The 18,591-nt window shown below is 42.4% G+C and overlaps 1 protein-coding gene across 6 annotated transcripts in view; it reads left to right on the plus strand.

The window, feature by feature from the left end:
* Positions 1-609: 609 nt before the first annotated feature.
* The window catches only part of ADCYAP1R1 (ADCYAP receptor type I), a 142,383-nt gene continuing 124,401 nt past the window's right edge, over positions 610-18,591 (plus strand). For 5 of the 6 annotated variants that reach the window (XM_060280936.1, XM_060280938.1, XM_060280940.1 and 2 more), the window contains exon 1: positions 610-1,188. The gene's annotated coding sequence lies outside the window, so the exon portion shown is untranslated. Of the gene's footprint in view, positions 1,189-1,440; positions 1,689-18,591 lie in introns of those variants that run through there. The other variant, XM_060280937.1, reaches the window with a different exon arrangement.

The following is an 18,591-nucleotide window of genomic DNA, read 5'->3' on the forward strand; positions in this document are numbered from 1 at the left end:
CTCTGGTGGCATAATAATAATAATAATAATAATAGGAACCAAATAAAATTGCTGTGAATTGTAAGGGGTTTTCCGAGGTCTAAACTGAAATTTAATTAGTGTTTCTGTATTCGTATTGCTATTATCAGTTGTCTTGGCTGCTGTTTTTATTTGCAGCTGTTTGAGTTAAATTTTATTTTATTTTTTTATTTTTTTAAGTTAATTTTTTTAAGTTTTTTGAGTTAAATTTTAAGCTGATGGCATGGTATTGATTTGTCATGGCCTTTGGCTAGTACAGTAAACTGATGGATTGATATTCTCTCTTTCTCAAAGTTAAAGGAGACTTTCATGCCGCCAGTCCTCATGAACCTACCATCCACTTTCCAGCTCCCTGCAACCTTTAACTCAGAGACAAAGAATCTGGACGCAGTTTTGGATACCAAGAGTTTGCTTAAACAGCTGGTTTGAATAGGCCACGCCTCTCCCCCTAGCCCATTGGCTCTCCCCTCTCTACCCCTCTCAAGCCATTGGCTCAGGCCTCTTCCCATCGCCTGCCCCCCTTCTCTCCCCCTCCCCTCCCTTTGCAGGGCGAGGGAAAGCTTGGCAATTTTTCTGCAGGAGGCGCGAGAGCCGGGCAGTCCGGTTTGCGCACAGAGACCTTCCAAGCGATGTCTTCTTAAATCCGGATTCGGCTTCACATCTTGCTGGATCGGGATCAAACAACGAAGCAAGCAAATGATATAATTTTTAGAAAGCACTCCATTTCAAAGGAAAGAAGTTTTAAAATCCCACAAAGCGCACCACCCTCAGTATAAATAATTTTTTTCGCGAGGAAAATGCCTTCGCGGGGCACGTCCCAACGGCGTGGCAACCCCTGGTCTCTCGTTTCAAGGCGCTAGGCAGCGCTGAGGACTGGGAGGGAATGTTAATTCCTTCGTAGCCGAGTGGATTTCTGATTTGTTTATTTAAAAAATACTAATAGCGAGCGCGCACACATCTCTTTCTCTGCTTGTCTGGACAGTTTTTTTGCACTGCAATGCACTGATGCCATTGCAGCAGGAAAGACCCTTTTGAAATCTCTCTCGTTTCGCTAAAGGAGCCCCCACCGCCGAGGACTTCTCCAGACAAGGCTGCAGTTCGCCTTCCCCGGCTGGAGATCCAAGGGCGTCCAGCTGCCGATCGTGGGATCTCCACCTCGGGACTGCAATGGTAAGGCAACCCTGCGCCCCCGAAGCTGCGGGTCACCCCATCCATAGACAATTCACCCCATTCCCGCTGGGCTGCAGTCTGTGTGCAGGAGATTGGAGCGTGTGTGTGTGTGTGTGTGTGTGTGTGTGTGTGTGTGTGTGTGTGTGTGTTGGAGGCTAAGGAATCAGGGAAGATGAGAGAGAGAGAGTTGCTTGCACGAATCTCTTTTCTTGCAAAGTCGATGCCTGAAGGGGGAAAAAAAATCTGGAAAGGTTTGCAAGAATTAAAACGGGGGAGGGAGAAGAGCGAGCAGCGAGCCGGCGCGGGCGGCGATGCTGCAGGACGGCGGCGTGCTTGGGCTTCCACTTCTGCCTGGGAATTAAATTCTTGCATAGGGATCAGATCGCACAACGACACACAAACACACAGCTGGAGGACGAAGGCAACGGGCAGACGGAGATGCGCAAACGCGCGGGCGCGCTCTTTGGCGACCTCCGCAAGAACCATGCCGGGATGGAGAGGTGATATGGGCTTGGCTTTTAAAAAAAATAATAACTGGGGTGATGAGAGTGTGTCTAAATATATGGATTTTAGTGGGGGGTGGAGGGGAGGAGATAAAGCCGAGCCAGGCTCCCAGGACAGCGTGTTGGTATGTAGCTCACGTCTCCTTTCGATGCAACATGGCTGGTAATTTGCAAATAAAACAAAACAAACACCCCCAGACTGATAGGTGGTAACAAATAATGCGATTCACAAACCGGTTAAGCCGTTGGTTTCTAGGGATTTTAGACCGCCACAGGGTTGGGTGTTTAGAAGGGGCTGCGTGGAAGGCAGAGCCAGTCAAAGGAAATGGGAGTTGTGACATTGACTTCGCTGCGAGATGAAGATTGCATTCAAACCTCTTCCGATTAAGTAATTCCATTGCTTTTGAAAACAAATGGACGTTGCTAAAAGGGCTTGTGGATCCAGCGAGGTTTATTGGGGGCTGGGAATTAAACGCAGCGATTCTCCTTGAGACGAGTAGGTTTATTTTCTAAAAATAATTTGGAGGAGGAGGAGGAATCCCTCTGAGGATGAAAGGGTTAAACTTTCCTCCGAATGGATGGATCCGTGTGTGTTTTCGTGTGCGTGTTTTATGCGCTTCCGCACATTGCCGTTTGGGCAGCTGGTTCCGATGTTTCCAACGCTTTTGGTTTGAAAATGATGGTCAAGGCTGGTTTGGCCTATTGTGGATTTGTAAGGTGCTTCCAGACATTTTCCTTGGGGAAAAAGCGATGAATAAATGCAACTAACCATATTATGCAGCTCCAGTTTAAATAAATAAGGGAGTAAGGGAACCTTTTTGCAAAGATGTCCTAGGGTTTTTTTTTGCTTAAGAAGGTCTTAGGTCTGAAACTCCACTTGCACCTGATGCTCTTCTAAGTAGAACGATTCTAATATTTATCTTTTTTTGTGTCATCTTGAACCCGAAGTCTGTATGGAAGACCACACCATGCATGACCACAGAACAATATTATTATCCCCCAGCAAATGCTCAGTCTATGGCTTTGGGAAGCCTCTCTCTATATAATTAGGTATGGGAGCTCACAAAAACTCTCACCTGAGCACAACAGTGGGAGACATAAGTTTTGCTTTATTTTTATGCTGGGAATTAAATGTGGGCTTGTTGAAAAGTGAGGTTATTTCTTTATTGCATTTTGACTCCTCCTTTCCTTTAAGGAGCTCAAGGTGGCGTATGCAGGCCTCTTCCCATTTCCCCCCAGTCACACCAACCTTGCGAGGTAGCTTAAGTCGAAAGACTGTGACTGGCCCAAGGTCAGCCAGTGCATTACATGGCTGAGTGGGGATTTGAACCCTGGATTCCCCAGGTTCAGCGTATAAGGAGTGGCTTGCTGGATCAGGCCAGAGGTCCTGCTAGTTTACAATCCCATTTCTCACACTGGCCAGCCAGACTTCTCTGGAAAACTCTGGAGAAGAAGGCGACCCATCGGAAAACGGAACACCATGTTCCAGAGTGCTTTTGTGTTCAAACACAGATATCTGCTTTTCAGACAGCAAGGCTGTGTAACCATTCACAACCCTCACACGCCACCAAAGGATAAAATGGGGAAAGCCACAAGGCACAGGGTTGCTATTTAAATGAAATAAAGCATAAAACGTATCAGAGAGACAAAACCAAGAAATGAAATGTGATGGCCCAATTCCATTCCTTATCGGATCAGATATTTTGTATTAAATACAAAACTTCCACCCATCCACCTGAATAGTGTGTGTATCTGTGTGTGTGTGTGTGTCTTTGCGTGTGCGTCACAATTTCTCCCAGTTTTCAGCAAACCCAAGTCATCCTGTTACCTGAAAATGCCTTCATTTGCCAAGTGCAGACATCGCTCCTTTAGCTGTAACGCATATGGCCAATATAAGAGCTAATACTATAACTTTCAAGATTGGTGCTGGTTTTGCTTTCCCCAACTTCTTCCCTCCCTGTCTCTGTTTTCCATTTCTGCCATGACTTTTTGATTGTAAGACTGTCTTGTTTTAATTGCTGGGATGCAAAACTGCTTTTTTGACTGAAGAGCAAACACTCTAAATAAGCAAATACCCCAATTGTGGGTTTTTTTTGCAGAACAGATTTGCATTTCTCTTAACCACACACTGGTTTAATTGGGCAACATGCAGCCAGAACATTAAAAAAAATGGAACCAACAAGAATATTCTTAAACCAGCCGCGTCTTTGGAATGCTCACCCACAAACCTGTGCACCAGGCTCAGATAACCGTAGTAAACATTTATGCCCTTCTGTAAATTCAAGGTCGGCAAAAACATATTGTGCAAAGTAGCAAATTGAAAGGCAATAAATTTATTTATTTATAATATAAAAAGGGGGGGTTATCAAGGATAAGCAAGTAGCAACTAAATTTTACTCAGAGTAGACCTATTGAAATGAATTGAAAGTCGGCCGTGCCCATTAATTTCAATGCTCCTCAAAACAAAGAGGCATTATCACTGATCAAGGACACGTTCCAGTAGGGTGAGGCGTGTGAACTGGGCAGTCTCAGGGGCCACGTAGAGAGGCCCAAAGGACCATAGCCAGCCCCCAGCCTGATTTAAATTCTCTGGGTATTATATACTAAACATTATGGACCTCAGAATGGCTTAACTCAAGTAAGGGCAGATACATGCCATATTGTCACATTTATTCCCCCAAAGAATTCTGGGAACTGTAGTTTCGCCCTCACAGAGCTACAACTCCTAGCAACCGTATCAAACTACAGTTCCCAGGACTTTTCGCAATTTACATGTGTGCTGCTGAATGAGCTTCAATTGTGTGGTGTGGATCTGCCCCAAAGTTCACAGAAGGAAAGTTCCCCATTCCATCCTCTTTGCTGCAGAAGTGAAAAGCCTCACGAGAAGGTTGGGGGCACTAAGAGTCTTCAGAATCGATCTGGGTTGGGGTCGTAGGGAATCATCCCAAATCAGGCTTGGGTGGAAGTCAATTTAAGGATGATGTTCAGGGAAGAAAACATTCCTGTCCTTTTCCATGCCTCTCCACAACCCTTCCCACTGAATTTAGGAAGATTTGGGACAGAGAAAAGAAAATACTTCTTTTCCCCTGCCATAATTTTTTATTAAACTTTCTGTTTTACATTTTAGTATATTCATTTAAACAACCTTAAGATATATCAACGACTTCCCTTCTTCTCTTTCCATGGTTCATTTTGCATAACATAAATCTCTGCATAGTTTTCATAAACTAAACCATTCAGTATTCCATTATTACATCCATGATTTGCAAATGGTATTTAACTCAAAGAAGATTTGTATAAGGCTGAATCAGATAAGTGCTGGAGATGCAATGAGGTCGAGGGAACAATCTTTCATATGTGGTGGACCGGTAAAAGAGTATTGGGAAATAATTTACAATGAATTGAAAAAAAAAAGTTTAAAAGCACTCTTCCAAAAAAAAAAAACAGAGTCCTTTTTTGTTGGGGATAATTCAGATGGAAATTCCCAGGTGTCAAAAAACGGTTATTTATGTATGCTACTAATGGAAAATGTGATAAATCCCAACTAAAGAAGAATGACAACTTAAACTGATGGAATATGTGCAATTTGCGGATCTAATATATAGAATAAAAGAACAAGAAGAACATACGTTTAGAGAAGATTGGGAAATGATTATTGAATATATGGGGGAAATTGTGTACACTTGAAAATGTTGGCAGCATTAAGATAAATTAAAATGTGTAAATAAGTTTTGAAGAAAATACTTATTTATGCAATTCATAGTTAAACTACAGAGCTCATTCCAAAGGGAGGCAGTGACAGCCACCAAATTGTGAGGCTTTAAAAGAGGATTGGGCAAATTCACCAAGGAAATGGCTATCGCTGGTACCTAGTTGCAATGGCTGTGCTATAATAATAATAATAATAATAATAATAATAATAATAATAATAATAATTTATTTATACCCCGCCCATCTGGCCGGGTTCCCCCAGCCACTCTGGGCGGCTTCCAACAAAACACTAAAATACAGTAATCCATCAAACATTAAAAGCTTCCCTAAACAGGGCTGCCTTGAGATGCCTTCTAAAGGTCTGGTAATTGTTGTTCTCTTTGACCTCTAGTGGGAGGGCATTCCACAGGGTGGGTGCCACTACCGAGAAGGCTCTGCTTCCACAGTTGGAGCCAGGATTGCTACCAGTTGCCGGAAGCCCTAGGGGAGAGTGCTCTTGTGCTTGAGTCCTGCTTGCTGGTTTCCTATTGAAGCATCTGGTCATCCCCTGTGAGAACAGGATGCTAGAATAGATGGACCATTGGCCCGATCCATCAGGCTCTCCTTATGTTCTGATTGTTCAGGAGGGCCCACCCTCTAAAGAGGCTTTTGCAGCACCACAAGTGTTTGATTCACAACCTCCGTAAGTGACTGTCTCTAAGGTTCCAAACCTAGTATATGATGAAGTGCAAATAAGAAAAAGAAGAAGCTTGTGTGTGTGTGTGTGTGTTAAAAGGTAAAGGGACCCCTGACCGTTAGGTCCAGTCGCGGACGACTCTGAGGTTGTGGCGCTCATCTTGCTCTATAGGCCAAGGGAGCCAACGTTTGTCCGCAGACAGTTTTTCCGGGTCATGTGGCCAGCATGACTAAGCCGCTTCTGGCGAAAACAGAGCAGCGCACAGAAACGCCGTTTACCTTTCCGCTGGAGAGGTTCCTATTTATCTACTTGCACTCTGAAGTGCTTTTGAACTGCTAGGTGTTACTGCAAGTCTAAAAGTGAGGGTTCCCCAACCCCTCGTATGCTGCTTAACGGACAGTAATACTTCGATATTTCCACTTAAATGTGGGGGTTAAGAAATGGGAGTTTCTTCCTTTGTCATGGAGCCCCGGAAACAGAAGTGTCTTCTCCTTCTGTTTGCCATCAGCGGGGTTCTCCTAATGTTCCTTGAGGATAGAGAGAATAAAGGTAAAGGGTGGGCTTACCAATCAGAAGGTGGGCGGTTCGAAACCCCGCGACGGGGTGAGCTCCCATTGCTCTGTCCCAGCTCCTGCCAACCTAGCAGTTCAAAAGCATGCCAGTGCAAGTAGATAAATAGGTACTGCTGCAGCCGGAAGGTAAACGGCGTTTCTGTGTGCTCTGGTTTCTGTCATGGTGTTCTGTTGTGCCAGAAGCAGTTTAGTCATGCTGACCACATGGAAAGTTGTCTGTGGACAAACTCCGGCTCCCTTTGCCTGAAAGCGAGATGAGCGCCGCAACCCCATAGTCACCTTTGACTGGGCTTAACCATCCTGGGTTCCTTTACCTTTTTAATATATAGTGATAATAAGCAACAGCTCACTCCTGCCGCAAAACCAACTTGACCGCCTTTGTGGGTCAGCGGAAGACTTCAGCTTGCCTTATTTTGATTGTTCCGTTCATGGGGATTATATCATAAGTCTTTCATGCGACTCGGACCACAACGTTTCTTGAGAGCAGGGTGTTAGCGTGACTGGCGGCCTCTTCCTAAAGGATCTCTCACTTAAACTATTCAGCGGTGAATTGAGCAGTGTACATTATTAGGGTAGAACAGGGGTCAGCAAACTTTTTCAGCAGGGGGCCGGTCCACTGTCCCTCAGACCTTGTGGGGGGCCGGACTATATTTTGGAAAAAAAAATGAACGAATTCCTATGCCCCACAAATAACCCAGAGATGCATTTTAAATAAAAGGACACATTCTACTCATGTAAAAACACCAGGCAGGCCCCACAAATAACCCAGAGATGCATTTTAAATAAAAGGACACATTCTATTCATGTAAAAACATGCTGATTCCCGGACTGTCCGCGGGCCGGATTTAGAAGGTGATTGGGCTGCATCCGGCCCCTGGGCCTTAGTTTGGAGACCCTGGGGTAGAAGGTGGAGAGACCAGCAGTAGGTGGCGCTAGAGCCAAGTTCCTGGGTAGACAGAGATGGTTTTACCTTCCTCCTGAACGAAGGGGACAAATGCACCTCTCTGGGGAGGGCATTCCACGACGGGAGAATCACCACCAAGAAGACCCTGCCATGGATCTTCTCCTATATGAATCTGCCTGGGATCTGAGATCTTCAGTGGGCCTTCTCTCAGTCCTGCCTCACAGGCATGCTTGGTGGGGACCAGAGAAAGGGCCCAGATTTGTGGCTGTTCCCACACTGTGGAACTCCCTATCTTGATTTCAGCAAGGCCTTTGACAAGGTGCCCCATGATATTCTTGTAAAGAAGCTGGTAAAATGTGGGCTAGACAATGCTACCATTCAGTGGATTTCGAACTGGCTGACTGACCGAACCCAAAGGGTGCTCATCAATGGCTCCTCCTCATCCTGGAGAGAAGTGACTAGTGGGGTGCCACAGGGTTCTGTCTTGGGCCCAGTCTTGTTCAACATCTTTATCAATGACTTGGATGATGGGCTTGAGGGCATCCTGAGCAAGTTTGCAGACGACACCAAATTGGGAGGGGTGGCTAACACCCCAGAGGACAGTATCACACTTCAAAATGACCTTAACAGATTAGACAACTAGGCCAAAGCAAACAAGATGAATTTTAACAAGGAGAAATGTAAAGTACTACACTTGGGCAAAAAAAAATGAAAGGCACAAATACAGGATGGGAGACACCTGGCTTGAGAGCAGTACATGTGAAAAGGACCTAGGAGTCTTGGTAGACCACAAACTTGCATGAGTCAACAGTGTGATGCAGCAGCTAAAAAAGCCAATGCAATTCTGGGCTGCATCAATAGGAGTATAGCATCTAGATCAAGGGAAGTAATAGTACCACTGTATTCTGCTCTGGTCAGACCTCACTTGGAGTACTGTGTCCAGTTCTGGGCACCACAGTTCAAGAAGGATACTGATAAGCTGGAACGTGTCCAGAAGAGGGCAACCAAAATGGTCAAAGGCCTGGAAACGATGCCTTATGAGGAACGGCTTAGGGAGCTGGGTATGTTTAGCCTGGAGAAGAGAAGGTTAAGGGGTGATATGATAACCATGTTCAAATATATAAAAGGATGTCATATAGAGGAGGGAGAAAGGTTGTTTTCTGCTGCTCCAGAGAAGCGGACAAGGAGCAACGGATTCAAACTACAAGAAAGAAAATTCCACCTAAACATTAGGAAGAACTTCCTGACAGTAAGAGCTGTTCGGCAGTGGAATTTGCTGCCAAGGAGTGTGGTGGAGTCTCCTTCTTTGGAGGTCTTTAAGCAGAGGCTTGACAGCCATCTGTCAGGAATGCTTTGATGGTGTTTCCTGCTTGGCAGGGGGTTGGACTGGATGGCCCTTGTGGTCTCTTCCAACTCTATGATTCTATGATTCTATGATTCCCTCCCCAGAGAAGCTAGACTGGCTTCCTTCTTGGGTTCTTCCACCGTCAGGTGAAGACTGCTTTATTCTGGGAACTGATTTTTGTTTTTTTGTTTTTTTAAGGAAAGGGCTTTAAATAGTGCCGTGCTATTTTATTGTTTTTATTATCTGTATTTTAAAATTTTGCTTAAACTCTGTTACATTTAATTATTATTATTTAAACAAACAGATATCTTTTGTTTGTTTTAAGCTTTCTGCATTTTATCTGTCCTGTCTTCATTTGTGTAAGCCGCCTTCAGTCCCAGTCCAGGGAAAAGGCAATCAATCAATCAATCAATCAATCAATCAATCAATCAATCAATGTCAGCCCCTAGTAATGGCACCATCAAGAAGCCTGACCTGCTAATAATAGGGTCTCAGATGATTGATATTGATGAAGGCGTTCTTTTAGGGACTTGAATCCTCCACCCATTTTAGGCATTATATGCGAATACTGTAGTAAGATTCTGAATAGGACTAGATAGCTTACTGCCACCCAGTGAAGTGTTTTCAAGACAGGTGACAGAGTCCAATCAGGCAGCCTTTGATGACCCTCAGAGGTACTGCTTAATGTCTATCTCTCTGTCCGTCTTTCAGCTAGTTAGCCTTGGATTTTTTAAAAAACCTCACCCTTCCAAAATTATTTCAATTTATTGGAGGCCCCTTTTGAATTTTGATACACCCTTCGCAGCTTGTCTGCCTGCCTCCTCTGTCACCGTTCAAAGAGCATCTTCCAGACATGTTGTGCCTGCTTCTCTGAGTCCGTGACCCCTTTCCGCGCTGGTTTAAGTGGGGTTGCTTCAGAGTAAAGGGGAATCGCAGAGCCTGATTTGTTTGCTGCCTGTTTTGGAGAGCTCCTCTCGATCTCGATGAGACAGTTCCCAAAGGAGGGGGTCTGATAACAGGAGCCTGTAGGATGCAAAGATCTCGTTTCTAACAGAAACACAAAGGCACGGGAAATGAAAGATACCGCGACTCTCCAAAGCTTTTAGCAGAAGAAGCCTGTTTCTTCTCTGAGAGTCAGTGGGGCTTAGGGTTGTGGTTCCCAAACATTTAGGGGGCTGCTACCCAGTGCCCGCTATCCTATTAAAAACATTATTCAGAACAGCAGTTTCTACACCCACTGAGGAAGATAATAATAATAATAATAATAATAATAATAATAATAATAATAATAATAATCATCACCATCATCATCCAGAAAACCTCAGTAGCAATTCATGGCACATTAATTCGATATCCAAGGTCATTGAATGACCTTGGAGTCAGTCGCTGCCTCTCAGCCTAACCTACCTCACAGGGCTGTTGTGGGGATTAGCTGTGGAGGGGGGATGAACCATGAGCCCATTGGAGAAAAAGGCGAGATGCAATTGCAATAAATAATAGCAAATGATATGTATGGAGTGAGAAGAACGGAGTCAAGTACCTTGGCTCTCAAACGCCGGAAACTCAGAATTAAGTGTTTCGGTTTTCGAATGTTTTGTTGGGAGCCGAACGTCCGATGCGGCTGCCGGCTATTGTTTCCGGGGCACCTGCACCAATCAGAAGCTGCACCTTGGTTTTCGAACATTTCGTAAGTAAAACGGATTTCTGGATCGGATTAAGTTTGGCGCTTTTGTTTTTGCTATTTATTTTGCTTTTTTTTTAGGCTTCTTCAGTTAATTTGGTTTTGTGACTGTGTGGAACCCAGTCCAGCTGCTGATTGATTGATTGTGTGACTGTGGAAATGGATAAAAGCCCTCCATCCAAACAATGACTATCATCAGTGCAGGCAAGATTAAAGATTAAAAAACAAACAAACAAAAAACCCACACACCTACAATACAGTCATACCTGCTTCAGGTTGTGTCTTTTCGGGTTGCACTCCATGCCGAACCCGGAAGTACTGGAACAGGTTGCTTCCGGGTTTCGGCGCACGCGCATGCACAGAAACACCAAATTGTGACCCGCGCGTACACAGACACTCAGACGTGGGTTGCTAACACTGCGGATTGCGAACGTGCCTCCAGCATGGATCATGTTTGCAACCTGAGCGTCCACTGTACTGTCTTATTTATATTATAGTAGAGTACATTGATTATTGCTTTCATTTTATGGATCAGTGGTCTCGTTAGATAGTAAAATTCGTGTTAAATTGCTGTTTTAGCGGTTGTTTTTAAAAGTCTGGAACGGATTAATCCATTTTGCATTACTTTTTAATGGGAAAGCGCACCTTGGTTTTGGAACGCTTTGGTTTTGGAACAGATTAAGTTTGAGAACCAAGGTACCACTGTATAGGAAGCTGCCTTCTACTATGTCAGCTCATTGGTCCATCTGGCTCAGTGATGCCTACACTGACTGTCAGTGCTTTTCTGGGGTTTCAGGCATGGAAATGCCAGGGGTTGAATCTTCCATTGGGTTGCTGGATTCTCTTCCACGGGACTATGGCTCTTCCACTGTAAAATGAAATGATTGATTTTCAGATATCCTCTCCAATATTACAGCAGACTCTCCAAGTGTCTCTATGTTCCAGGGACCATCCTGGATTAACAGAAGACATCCTGCTTTCTGATTTGATCCCCTAATGTCCCGCTTTTCCTTAGGACATCCCTATTTTTATCAGATAAATGTTGGAGGGGATGGAGTTTTGCGGCCCCTAAGTCAAGGAGATAAGTAACTATGCAACCTTCAGAAGACTTCTGAAGGCAGGCCTGTATACAGAAGTTAAAAAAAATGTTTTAATATGTTTATATATATGTTGGATGCTGCCCAGAGTGGCTGGAGGGACCTAGTCAGATGGGTGGGATGGTATTGTTGTTATAATAATATAATAATAATTTATTATTTATACCCCACACATCTGGTTGTGTTTCCCCAGCCACTCTGGGCGGCTCCCAACAGAATATTCCTTGGGGAGACTGGTGACCCTTTTCCAAGGGGTGTGTGTGTGTGTGTGTAATTCATTATTTATACCCCACCCATCTGCCTGCGTTTCCCCAGCCACTCTGGGAAACTCCTAACAGAATATTAAAAACACGATCAAACATCAAACATTAAAAACTTCCCTAAACAGGGCTGCCTTCAGATGTCTTCTACCGGTAGGTTGTCTTCAAATGTCTTCTATGCCTTTGGATGCCTTCTGATTGTTGTTGTTGAATGTTGTTGTTTAGTCGTGTCCAACTCTTCATGACCCCATGGACCAGACCACACCAGGCACTCCTGTCTTCCACTGCCTCCCACAGTTTGGTCAAGCTCATGTTGGTGGCTTTGAGAACAATGTCCAAACATCTTGTTCTCTGTCATCCCCTTCTCCTAGTGCCCTCCATCTTTCCCAACATCAGGGTCTTTTCCAGGGAGTCCTTCTCTTCTCATCAGGTGGCCAAAGTATTGGAGCCTCAGCTTCAGGATCTGTCCTTCCAGTGAGCACTCAGGGCTGATTTCCTTCAGAACTGATAGGTTTGATCTTCTTGCAGTCCATAGGACTCTCAAGAGTCTCCTCCAGCACCATAATTCAAAAGCATAAATTCTTTGGCGATCAGCCTTCTTTATGGTCCAGCTCTCACTTCCATACATCACTATGTATGGAATAGGACATTCCTATTTTCACTGGATAAATGTTGGAGAGTATTATTTCAGTTCTCCAAATCCCTATCAAGGTGGACAAGGTAGAATTCGCTTGCAGCTGACGTTGGCTATTAGAACAAAAAGATATGGGAAGGAAACCGGCTTCCCGTTCTCTCCTTTAGATCAAATCTTCCATCTCTTTTTAGGTCACAAGAATGTAAGAAGCGGCCTTATACCGAGCCCAAACTTTGACCCATCTAGCCCAGAACTGTTGACATGGTTAGGCAGTGGCTCTGTGGGGTTTCAGACAGGAGTCTCTTCCAGCCCTGCCTTGAAATGCCAGGGATTGAATCCGAGACCTTCTGCATGCCAAGCAGGTGCTCTGCCACTGAGCTAAGCCACTCACAGGCTTTGCACACCAACTTACCGTAACAGTCCTAGTCATTTCCTTGAAGTTCCCTACAGTAGATGTCGGAAGTTACTTCCCCACCCGCTGTTATACTGCAATTGTCTTTCTTTCAGGGTGCACCTTGTGAATCCAAAATGAGATAAGACAAGTGTGCTGATAACTGGGTGTGTGTCCTCTTCAACCCTATGTTTATGCAAGAAGCCAAGAACATCTGTTTGCAGCAGCTGACATGATCAGCGTATTTAAAAATAGAGCACCCCAGATCGGGCTTGAATGGTGGAGCTTGGAGTGTGTACAACTCCCAATTGCTCCTTTTTCAGTAAAGCGGAAAAAAGGAAGTTGCTCAGAGTTAGGGATGGGCTGTTCTGTCAAGGCTGATCTCTCTCAGTTCCTGTTTTCTCATTCTTCCTATTTCTACATCAGTTGTGGATTTTTTTGGGGGGGGAAGCTAATGAAAATTCATCAGCATTTTTGCGCAAATTTCCCCCGAGATACACATGGTTTATGTAATTTTGCCTAACATACACATCCTTGCAAAGAATGTGTGTCATTTGTAGTAATAAATGTATTTTTGTGCACACGCTACCTCAGTATAATGCAGAGAGCCCGCCCTGTGGAACGCCCTCCCATCAGATGTCAAGGAAATAAACAACTATCTAACTTTTAGAAGACACCTGAGGGCAGCCCTGTTCAGGGAAGTTTTTTAATGTTTGATGTTTGATCGTGTTTTTAATATTCTGTTGGGAGCTGCCCAGAGTGGCTGGGGAAACCCAGCCAGACGGGTGGGGTATTAAATAATGAATTACACACACACACACAACTTGGAAAAGGGTCACCAGTCTCCCCAAGGAATCATGTGGTGTGGATCACAGCTGCTCTCTGCACCCTTAACAAATGATGCTTCCCATGATCCTCTGGGGGAAGAAGAAGAAGAAGAAGAAGAAGAAGAAGAAGAAGAAGAAGAAGAAGAAGAAGAAGAAGAAGAAGAAGAAGAAGGAGAAGAGTTTGTATTTTAAATCCCGCTTTATCACTACCCGAAGGAGTCTCAAAGCGGCTAACATTCTCCTTTCCCTTCCTCCCCCACAACAGACACCCTGTGAGGTGGGTGGGGCTGAGAGACTTCAAAGAAGTGTGACTAGCCCAAGGTCACCCAACAGCTGCATGTGGAGGAGCGGAGACTCAAACCCGGTTCCTCAGATTACGAGTCTACCGCTCTTAACCACTACACCACACTGGCTCTCAGTATTGCCTCTTCTCAAATGGTATAATACAGCTTTGAAGAGTCCAAGAGAGTGTCGGTTCCACTTCATAAGGAAGACCAGGAGTGCTGACACCTGGGGGGAAAGTTGGAAGAGACCCCCTCTGTCAGAAGTCAGAGTCAAGAGTAGTTCGGGAATCAAGAGCCCAGTGTCAGTGAAGGTAACTCCTTGTTCCAAGAAACCAAAGAACACAGACCTAGTGATCACAGCAACTCTTCCCATTTTGGTCTTGCCCGAAGGAGACAGTTAGGAGGACTGAAGGTCCTCACCTTCCCACTTCTCTCTAAGGCTTCACACCCCAGTTCCTTCCGCAGCAGCCAAATACTCCTTCATCTAGTCTCTCTTTGCTCCACCCTCTTCATTCCTCTGCATGTTCTGTGAGACAAGGGAGGAGGGGAGCTGATCACAGCAGGAGGGAAAGACCCACCCCTGGCTTCTTCAGCAGCCTGCCTCTACTCTGTCTCTTGGCTGTCTTCCTCACCAGCCTCCGCTTCTTCCTCTGATTCTGGACTGTTCTCTGCCACAGCCTCTTCCTGCGCACTATACCCTGTTATCTCTTTTTTTTTTTAAATTTAAAAAAGCAAGTTTATTAATCAATTTAAAACATAACATAGAACAGAGGCATAGACGGCAACAGTGTAAGACAAAAACATCCAATCTTATAAATCATGACCATTGCCTATATCTATGCATATCTATGCGAATAAAAAAAATACCCCTTCCCCCTCCCCCCTCCCCTCTTTCTTTCTAAACCTTCCCTTACCATCATCCCTCCCTCCCCTCTGTTACCCTCTTTCCATATCGTACAATATGTATGTTATATATATATACAACAATTTCAGAACAAGAAGAGAGAGAGAAAAATCAATAAGAATCATCGAAACTATAAATGTTAACTCCTTCCTGCCATTTTCTAATGTATTCTTAAACTTATGCGAACGTACTACACCCAGTATATTTCTCTATTATACATGTCTAATACGTTCATTTTTCTTCATGCATCAAAAACCATATATATAAATTCAATTTTTCTTTCCCCCTTCTTTCTGTTTAATCAATTATTACCAAATTCAGTGCACCTTTAGTATAGTTTTGAACGTATAATTTATATTTTATCCAATTTTCTGAGAAGTTTTTTTGCGATTTGCCTTTCAGGTTGTTTGTTAATAGGGCCATTTCTGCCAATTCTTGTAATTTACTCTGCCAATCCGTCAAAGTGGGGGCTTCAGTCTCCTTCCAGCTTTTTGCTATCAATAACCTAGCGGCTGCGGTTGCATATAAAAATAGTTCTTTCATTGCCGTTGGAATTTCGTTTCCAATTATACTTAAAATAAACGCTTCCGGCTTCTTAACAAAGGTTGTTCCTAGCATTTTCTTAATTTCCTCATAGATTTGGTTCCAAAATGTTTTGATCTTTTGGCAGGCCCACCACATGTGAAAAAGGTCACCCTTGTTTGCCCCACACCTCCAACAGGTGCTTGATGCATTTTTATATATTTTTGATAGTCTATAAGGGGTCAAGTACCACCGATGCTGGACTTTGAGCATGTTTTCTTTAATAGTATAACTCGCTGTAAAATTCATGTTAACCCTCCATAGTTGTTCCCAGTCTGCCAACATAATGGGTCGCCCAATATCTTGCGCCCACTTTATCATATTGCTTTTTACAGCCTCCTCCATTACGTGGTAATCCAGTAATAATTTGTACATTTTTGATATAATTTTGTTATTATTATTTATTAAGTTGACTTCTAATTTTGATGGTTTTTTCTCGAATCCTAATTTCTTATCCTTTATGAATAAATTATAAATTTGATGGTACTCCAACCATGTTGTGAAATATTTTTTAACTTCTTCATATTTTTTAATTGTTATTTGCTCATCCTTTTCTATTAGTATGTTGTTATATGTTGTCCAGCATCCGTTCATGTTTCTTTTCTTGACCGCTGTTGCTTCCGTTGGGGATATCCATTTTGGGGTTTTTGGTTCTAAGTATTTTTTATATTTCCCCCATGTTTTTAGAAAGGATATCTTATTATATGATTATTAAATCCTGTGTGGGACTTGCATTTCTCATAATTTAGGTAGGCATGCCACCCGAATCGGGTGTCATGCCCCTCCAAATCTAAAAGTTCTGTATTTTTCAGAATGAACCATTCCTTTAACCATATGAAGCACACCGCCTCAAAATAAATTTTTAGATCCGGGAGCCCGAACCCCCCCCTTTCCTTAGTATCGATTAATACTTTATGCTTTAGTCTGGGTCTTTTCCCGGACCATATAAATCTTGATAATTCTTTTTGCCAATTATCTAAAAATTCTAATTTTCGTATGATTGGAATTGTTTGAAATAAGAAGAGTAATTTTGGTAACACATTTAATTTAATTGCAGATATGCGCCCCAGAAAGGAGAGGTGAAGTCTATTCCACAGTTCTAAATCCTTTTTTATTTCCCCCCAAGTTTTCCGATAATTATCTTCAAATAGGTTTAAGTTTTTTGGAGTGATCCAGATCCCCAGATATTTTATTTTCGAATATATCTTTAAATTTGTTGCTTTTTCTATATTCAATTGTTCTTCCTTTGATAAATTTTTAACTAATAGCTTTGTTTTTCCTAAATTTAATTTAAATCCCGAGACTTTCCCATACTCTTTCATTACTTCTAATACTTTATTCAAGCTTTCTTTAGGCTGTTCCGTAGTAATTATAATGTCATCTGCGAATGATTTAATCTTATATTTATTTTTCCCTAAAATTATCCCTTTAATCTCTTCTTCATTTCTTATTTTTGACATAATACTTCCAGGGCTAATATAAAAATTAGTGGGGATAGTGGACACCCCTGTCTTACTCCTTTGTTAATTTCGCATTTTTGAGACCACCCTTCCGTTTATTATGATTTTTGCTGTTTGTTTTGTATATATTGCTTTGATGTTGTTATTGTACTGTTCTCCAAATTCCATATGGTGCATTAATTCTTTCATAAATTTCCAGGAGACCCTGTCGAAGGCCTTTTCGGCATCGACCGCCATTAAGGCAGCCGGTTTCTCTATCCGCAAATCTAAATATTCCAATATATTGATTATATTTCTTGTGTTATTATAGATATGTCTCCCTGGTAAGAAGCCTGATTGGTCCCTGTGTATTTAATTCATTGAGGACCTTTTTGGTCCTCTCTGCCAGTATACTCGTATACAGCTTGTAGTCATTATTTAGAAGAGCTATAGGTCTATAATTAGAAATATCTAAAATATATTTCCCTTGTTTAGGTATAATTGTAATATAGCTTTCTTTCCAAGAGTTTGGCATTTTCCCTTTTTGTTGTATGTTATTCATTACATTTTTCAAAGGCTCTATCAATACCTCCTCTAATTTTTTATAATAAAGTGATGACAAACCATCTGGGCCTGGAGATTTTCCTACTTTTGTATTTTTTATAGCCATTTGAATTTCCCGTGTAGTAATTGGGGCGTTTAGTATTTCTCTCTGTTCTTTTTTTAGTTTTGGGAGCCCATTTTGCTCTAGATAATGTCTTATCTCTTCTAAAGTTTTCTTTCTCTTCCTTATATAATTCATTACAGAATTCACCAAAGCATTTTTCAATTTCTTTAGGGTCATTTATAATTTCCCCATTATTTTTTAATTTATTTATTATTCTTTCATTCTCTTTTTTTTTCAGTTGCCATGCCAAGATCTTTCCAGGCTTATTAGCTCCTTCAAAATATCTTTGTTTCATTAGTTTTAGTTTCCACTCCATTTCCTCACTTAATAACATTGAATATTGGGATTGGAGTAATTTGATGTTTCTCTTTAACTCTACGCTATCTGGTTTATTATAAAGGTCCTTTTCATTTTTTCTAATTTGTTCTATTACCTCTTGTTTCTTTTTTTCTTTTTCTTTTCTCTGAATTGTGTTTTGTTGTATGAAGTACCCTCTTAATACAGCCTTGCTGGCATCCCAAACAGTTTCTATATCCACTTCTTCTGACATGTTAAGTTTAAAATATTCTTTTAGTGTTTCTTTTGCTTTTTGTATAATCTGTTCATTTTTTAGGAGAAATTCATTTAGCCTCCATCTGTTGGAGCTTCCCTATTCCCTTTTAGCCAGACCATAACTGCGTTGTGGTCTGAAAGCGTTTTTGGTTGAATTTCGGCTTTAAAGATTTTTAAGGTCAGTTCTTTTGTTACCCAGATGGTGTCTATTCTTCCTGCTGAATTTTTCGGATAAGAAAAGAAGGTATATTCTCTTTGAAATGGATTTTTACTTCTCCATGCATCCTCTAAACCAAAAGTTTCTATTAGCTTGAAGAAAGTATTTGGTAATTTCATTTGTTTTTTTTTCCCGGTTTTAACTGATCGATCTAGCT

The sequence above is a fragment of the Zootoca vivipara genome, chromosome 12, assembly GCF_963506605.1.
Source record: "Zootoca vivipara chromosome 12, rZooViv1.1, whole genome shotgun sequence".
Lineage (NCBI taxonomy): Eukaryota > Metazoa > Chordata > Lepidosauria > Squamata > Lacertidae > Zootoca > Zootoca vivipara.